The sequence below is a fragment of the Onychostoma macrolepis genome, chromosome 18, assembly GCF_012432095.1.
Source record: "Onychostoma macrolepis isolate SWU-2019 chromosome 18, ASM1243209v1, whole genome shotgun sequence".
Lineage (NCBI taxonomy): Eukaryota > Metazoa > Chordata > Actinopteri > Cypriniformes > Cyprinidae > Onychostoma > Onychostoma macrolepis.
Window position 1 is genome coordinate 25,821,241 of NC_081172.1, and position 7,803 is coordinate 25,829,043.

General features: G+C 36.1%; 1 non-coding gene across 1 annotated transcript; it reads right to left on the bottom strand.

Annotated features, from left to right (window-relative positions):
* Positions 1–6,056: 6,056 nt before the first annotated feature.
* Positions 6,057–6,131, bottom strand: trnaa-agc (transfer RNA alanine (anticodon AGC)). The gene has a single exon. It is a non-coding gene; the product is annotated as a tRNA-Ala (tRNA).
* Between the last annotated feature and the right edge of the window lie 1,672 nt (positions 6,132–7,803).

Here is a 7,803-nt window from a genome sequence, read left to right on the forward strand (position 1 = left end):
TCTCTCTTTCTCCCACTCATAGACACATGCAGTTATTAAAGTGGCAGTTTGAATTCTGCTCTGGTGTTTAGCTAGAGTGAGATTACAACACTTTATCTCCTTATCCAGCACAGATGAGCTTTATGAGTTCATTATCATTTATGCAGGGCCTCACAGCTGGAGCTCTCTGCGTTCCCCATCTCTCTTTGTCTGTTGTTTGTAGTTTCAGCTGTGTTTCCTCACTTCAGTCATTAGTTATTGCTGGTCTCTCAGAGGGCAGAAGAAAATTTTTCATGTTTTTTTTTTTTTTTGAGAAGCGTTTCCTCGCTCACAGTCTTTGTATGTGAGTCCACATTTGCAATGACAGTTCCAGGTACTGTATAAAATAGAAACCGAACTAAAATCTATCTGTTAATGTACACCACACATTTTAACATGTGTTGGTAAGGTTTTGTCATCCTTACAAGAGTCATCTCTCCATGTTATTTTGTTTAGTTACTGTCTTGTGTACTGCAAATCTTTACAAAACATTAGAATTGTAAAACAATTAAAAACATTTTCACTTTATTGTTCATACACATCCAATTTTCAAATTTCTCATAAAATCATGGCTGGGTCACATTTCTTTCTTTCCTTCCTTCCTTCCTTCCTTCAGAAAGAAAGAAAGAGGGGTAAAATATAGCCTGGATGTTATATTGACAGGGTTCATGAGATTCACCATAATTTAAAAATGAAAATGGGGACAGAGTCAGATTTGTGTGCTCTTGTGAACCAAATGAAACTCTCTCTGACTGTAAAAACGCCTTACACACCACATGAATCCTATCCACATCCTCTTTCCCCCCTGCCTCAGGGCCCCTGACGCCTCACTCCATCTCAGGACCACAGAGAACAAATACAACCTCTCACACTAGGACTTCTTTAAAACCAGGTCACAGGATCGTGGTAAGAGCTCGACACATTAGCATGTCAGTTACACACACACTCATATCTCTCCACATGTGCCTGACTGCATGGAGAGTTTCTTCATAGGTCAGCGAGTATTTCAATCCTATAGTGCCCTGTGCCAATGGCAACAGACAGTTAATACAACACACACACACAAACATCTGGAGTCTTACAAACACGCAAGATTAAAAACAGGAAAGAAAGAAAGAAAGGGATACTGGTATGACCTTTATTGTGAATCACACATTTCAGATTTAAAGTTGATTAAATAAGAAAACGAATAACTAAACCGTTTACAAATCATATGCAAATGTAATAAATGGTTATACAGTGATTCCTCTGACCTCTAGAATTTTCTGAGATTCAAGCCCTTTCAGACCCCTGTGTCTCTTTGTGCAGTGACTGAATAATTGTGATTTTCTCTGCTGTTTGAACACAGCACATCCACAAATCCCCAGAAGTGAAACAGTGATTTGATTTGGTAGGCAAATATAAAACAAATGTATGAAGAAGAACTACACGTGTTCAATAGCCTTCACTACTGAGCTGTGTTTTATTAGGTGAGATTAAATTATAAATGACTTGAATCTGAAATTCTATCAGGTCTGAACAGGGTAGTCACATAAATGGAAAATTGCTGTAGTGATTTTTATCCCACACCACAAAAAAAATGTCTTCTCATTTAGAATCAAGGCAGCAAACAGAATGCAGAATTGTAATCCTAATTCAGAATGAACTTCTAAACATATATAACATTATAACATTATAAACATATGTAATCCTACCCAATGGAGTATAAAAATGTTTGAAATGCCATTTATTTATTTATTTAATATCTAATAGACCATGGCTGAAGAACACATCATTCCCATGAAATATTTAGTTAGTTAGTTAGTTAGTTAGTTAATTTAAATGGCTGTTAAAATATATATATGTCCTGTTTTTGATATCTTTGAATTGCATTGTAGTAAATTCATCTTCATTTGGCATCCAGTAGCATGTGTGAAATTCTAATTCACTCTCATAAATTGATAGTAAGCCAATGCTTAAATTCACAGCAAGGGCATATAAATGATGACAGTTTTTATTTTGACCCGAAGTGTAGCCTTGGGTAAAGTAATGGAATAGATTAAAGTCGTTGGAGTGTCGTTTCCTTATGACAGTGTGCGGTTCTGAAGGATCAGCAGACTCTTAAACAGTTTCAATCATGCTGTTCATTCATAATCTCAGTCATAATCAGTGAGTTGTCCCAGCGTGACTATCTGTGATGATTAGCCATGAGCCGGAGAGAATGACGATGAACTCTGAGACCTTTTACCCCACAATAAGACACACTACTTACACTACTTAATACGACTAGAGATTATTCTAATACAAGATTAGTTTCCTAGAGCCAGTTTTTTGATTTCCAGGATAAAGTGCGGTCCACGCTGAAGCTTTCTATGGCTAAGAATCATCCACTCAAGAAGTGACCAGTTGATATCAATTGACAATCAGATTTTGTGATACTTAGACATGGTTAAACCTAAAATCTGACACGACTCTGAGAATAAATTCTGCATACAGTGACTGTTACTCCACCTGTAACTTTTAACGTAGCCCCACAATGAAAGTACATTTTGCACACTGAGAATATACACAATATAGCATAAAATATACTTATTATTATGCACATTAGGATTGTAATGAGTTTAATGTGTATTATGTATATCATGGGTGCCTATTCATGCTCCTGGAACTAAGAGTTATTTTAGTATTATTTATATAATATGTTAGCTTTTATTTAAATATTTTCATTTTATTTATTGATTTATTTATTTTTAGTAATTTTGCAATGTGCTTTGGGCGTTTTTATTAGTTATTATAATTATTATTTATTTATTTATTTTAATATTATTACCTATTTTTATTTCAGTTTTAGTTTTATGTTTTAGTTTTTATTTATGTTTCTAGTTAGTAATTTTAACACATAGTTATTCCAGTTAGTTGCCTAATCAGTATTTCTAATTTTTACTTAGTTTAAGTTATAATCTAATATTCACAAAAATGTTTTGTCACACTTTAGTTTGGGGACCAGTTTCACTATTAACTAACTATTATTTACAACTTTTGCCTCAGTAAACTGCTAAGTTGCTGCTCATTAGTTAGTAAGGTAGTTGTTAAGTTTAGGTATGAGGTAGAATTAAGAGATCTAAAATATATTTGTGCAGAATAAGGCATCAATAGTGCTTTATAAGCACTAATAAATAGCCAATATACTAGTAATATGCATGCTAATAAGCAACTAGTTAATAGTGAGAATTGGTCCCTAATCTAAATTAATCCCAAATGTTTTTAATAGTTTTAGTTGACAATAATAACCCTGCCGTAGAGCCAACGTCTTGCTGAATTTTTAGCCATGATGTATGTCATTATGTGTATTATATAAAACTGTGCAACCTTAGTTAACATTGTGTATTCTATAATTATTGTACATTATGTTCGTGTCAATACATGACCGCTATGTTTTACACTAGTGTCTATGGTGTAATGAAAATAAAGTGATCTGATTTGAGACTAAGAGACGTTTTCCTCTTGGCTTTTCCATCACCACACAGTCAACATCAAATATGCTCCAGCCACCCCGAGGACAGTCTCAGGCTAATAACGTTTGTGCTAGGCACCCACCAACTCATATACAACACGATACATGTCAGACTCAGATATTAATCACTATATTAAACCTCATCTCACTATTTAGTACAGCACATGGGCAAACTCTAATTCACGCTAATGGACTTACAACCCCCTCACACTAGAATATAGATAGAACTCTAATTATTCAACATCGTCCCACAGATTAATCAACCTTATTGACCCAGGATGGATTATGTCCTGAGGGCCCCATCAGGCTTCTGCTGCTATCTGGCAACACAAATGTTTGGTGAACAGTACAGGTTAAGGGAAGTCAAGGGAATAAAAAAATTGATTTAAAACAAATGTGTCCCCCATTATTTTGTAACACATTTTGAAATTGTAGTCAAGTTGTCACTGATCTAGCCAGAGACAACAGGTAAGTGAATAATCAAATATGTTTATTAACAGGATCAGTGAAGCAGATCATGAGGAGCAATGGCAGGTGAGAATCAAGCACAATGAACAGTCCAATGGGTCTTAGCTTTCTACTGAGATGTGGTGTCTTTGCAGGTTCGTCGGAGATTGGGGACCAGGAACAGAGGAGAGCAACGTAGGAGTATCGTAGGAGGATCGCCAGAGAATCTATGGGTAAGTACACACACATGTAAGTAGAATGCAAAGAGTCTGTTAAGTTCATGGATGTGAACAGTAGACTGGACAGTGAGTGACTGAAAGGAGCGTACTCAAATAGGTGACTTGATTGAAGACAGCAGGTGCAGGTGATTAGAACTCCAGGTGATGGTGATCGTGACTGAGAACAGGTGTGAGCCGGGGAGGATTCTGGGACATGGAGTCCAGAGCTGGTGACTGGTGACAGAGACTCCCTGACATATGTCACCTCTTTTTATATATATATATATATATATATGAAGAGTTGAGATGGAAAAGCCTCTAAGTGCCATCAGAATTTTTTTTTCTAAAATGAGGATTTTTATCAGGCTCCTGTGTGTAGGTTCAGTGATTTCACTTTAATGGCAATTTCTATTAAAGTGAAATAACTGAACATAAACATAGGAGCCGGAGAAAAATGCTAATTTTAGAAGAAAATATGAGACGGCACTTAGAGGCTTTTGCATCTCAACTCTTCATATGTAAGCAATAAGTTGTTTGCAATCACATGATTCTGCAAAATGCAGCTGGAGGGCAGGAAGTGATTTCTCTCCATAGGAATCACTAGCAGAAACTCAAAATGCCTATGTTTTGTGTTGTTTATGGATGCTCAAATCGGCCAAACCGAGAAACCACAAGGAACTTTTATCGTGTACGAAAATGTATTGTTCATAAGGGGGGAAAAGTCAAGATAAGAAATAAGATATAAATGTAAATACGATATTATTTGCAGTTCTGAGGGCTGCATTGATTATAATGGAACATCGTGAGATTGTGATAAATTGAAGTGAGTGACAGATTTTTAGTGATTATATAAAAAGCGCTATTTGCACGCTTTCTAGGCTATAATCAATTCAGAATTTGGTCCCACTTTATATTGTGTCCCTAATACATGTGTACTTACATAGTACTTAGTATGTAACCACAGTGTAAGTACGCATTGGTACATAGTATCTACAGCTGTAATATCTCTGTAACTACACACATTTAACAACCCTCAGGATGGTTTGGTAACAACACTTTTTTCTCACGTCACTAAGTACTCGTATAAAAGGAATTATATAACTACATTTTGTAACAACAATATGTATAAGAGTAATTGGAACCATTTGATCCAGGGGGTGGAGATGGGTAGGTTTAGGGATATGTAAAGTGGGAGGAGTTGGATTTCGAGTTGGAGTTGGTGCACCGCTGTAATACCAGTGTGCGTACATGGTAACTCCTCAGTAATTGTCCACTTAATATAAAGTGTAACATTCTCACACCAACCACAATTTATATGTAAAGACTAACTTACTGGCCGCTGCTGTGTAACATCAGAGTAATTACATGATAAATCCAATATAAAGTGTAACACTTTATTTTCCAAAAAGTGCAGTTAGTCCTGTTACACATTTGTACTTTCATTACCAAAAATGTTGTTACCAATGTCCTGTTACACATTTGTAGTTACACATACCATTCAGTGGGTTGTTACATACAGTACACTGTTAGACATTTCTGTAATTTCCACAGTTATTTACTGCATATCACCCAGTATAATACTGCAAATTCCCTTTACAGTAAATAACTGTAATACCCTTTGCATCATGGAAATTTTCTGTGACGTCAGACCCCACATACAGATACTTACTGTATTTTTTTTAAATTGCTGTATACTACTGTAACGGTCTCTTTGGCGCCATTATACTGAGGTCGTTTTATTTTCCTCATTTCTTACATTTGGATTGACACAATTTGCCCTACATTTACATTTACATTTACATTTACGCATTTAGCAGACGCTTTTATCCAAAGCGACTTACATTGCATTCAAGTTACAGTTTTTACATTTTATCAGCTCTTGCTTTCCCTGGGAATCGAACCCATGATCTTGGCGTTGCTAGCGCCATGCTCTACTATTTGAGCTACAGGAAAGCCATCACAAAGCCCTACACCGTGTCTACAACGCTGCAACAGCTTGGGACTGACTACTGGATGTGTTACATCACTTCTAATGATTGGAAAATCCGTTTGTACTTCCTGTCAGAAACAGCGTGAGCGCTTGGAGTACATCTGTACATCAGAAATATACCGGGGCATCACATTAGTGTCTGCATCCACTGTAGATAATATATATAATGGGTTCTATATTGTTTTTTTTATCGAGTCGTGCCTCGCCGCGCCACTCACGTCCGAGGAAGACACGGAAGCAGCGGGTAGCATCGCGGGTTTTTCCCGGGGATGAACCCGCGAGAGTGGGAGAGCTCCAGAGAACATCTGCGCTGTGTGTCGATGCACCTTACGAGAGAAAAAGACCAGCAAGCAAGGTAAAAATATATGTACGTTTGTCTGTGTGTTTGTGTCAGATTTTTGCACACCAGTTTACCTAACATTAGTAACATTTACTAGTCAACATGGCGGTTACAGAACTTTACCAAGGTAAACTGCGCTGTCGTTTCAAACGACTTTTGTCAGCTTATTGAATTAAGTTAACGAATTAAAATTGTTTTTAAGGAGCAATGCTTATCTTATATTAACATTAGGTTAACTAATGTGAAATTTAGTTCAGGTGTTAGTAGTTAATGTTGGCCAGTAGCCTGAGAAAATAAAATCATATGTTAGCTAGGTTAAACTAGTTTTATGGCAAGCTGCCTTTTTAGTTTTAGAATTAGTTTCTTATAGTTTTTAATGGAATTTAAGATTTACTGCATTTTTTTGTATTTGTGTTTTAAAGGCAACTGCAATGAAGCATCAAGAAAGACATGGACATGCCAGCCACCCTGAGACTGATAATTCATGGTAAGAGAACAACTATGTTTTTGAGAGATTTGTGTATTCTATATGAGGTTTTGAAAGTGTGCCATTTATTCTACTTGTTTTTCAGAGAAGACATTTCTGTCAAAGTGGATGGTGCGCAAAGATGGTGGCCACGTTTTGGAGCAGCACCTGGGTTTTGCAGATGGCTATATGTATTCTTTGGCTGCTTGTCTTTATGTTTCTGTTGCCTAAAGATTTTTGTGAGGATAAATCACAACAAAATGCACTGCAAACCGTCCTAAGACAGGATAAATGGTGAAGATGCACTGTTCCAGAGTTGGAAGACTGTATTTTTATGTGTTATACATGCAATGTTTTAAATAAAGAATTTGATATTTTGTAATTATTGTGTCTGTTTTAATTGAATGCCAGTAGTACCTATGTAGAGTAAAAATAAAATGAATTCTATATAAAAATGATAAAATCCAATGAAATCTATATTAAAATGAATGAATTACAGTAGTATACTGCTAAATCAAATACAGTTTGCTACTGTAAATTGTAATTACAGTAACTTGCCAGTAAGTTACTGTAAAAACCCTTTGAAATGTCTAACAGTGTATGTGTAGTTACACAAACATTAGAGCTGTACATACTATTTACCAATGTGTACTTACACTGTGGTTACATACTACGTATACAGCTAGTTACAATGTAAGTACACAGGTATTAGGGACACAAGATAAAGTAGGACCCATAATTTAAATAAAAGTCATTTTACATGCTGCTAACAGGACCAGCGGCCACATACCCTGTACATGCAGCAAAGTTTCAGGAGTGACATATATCCCA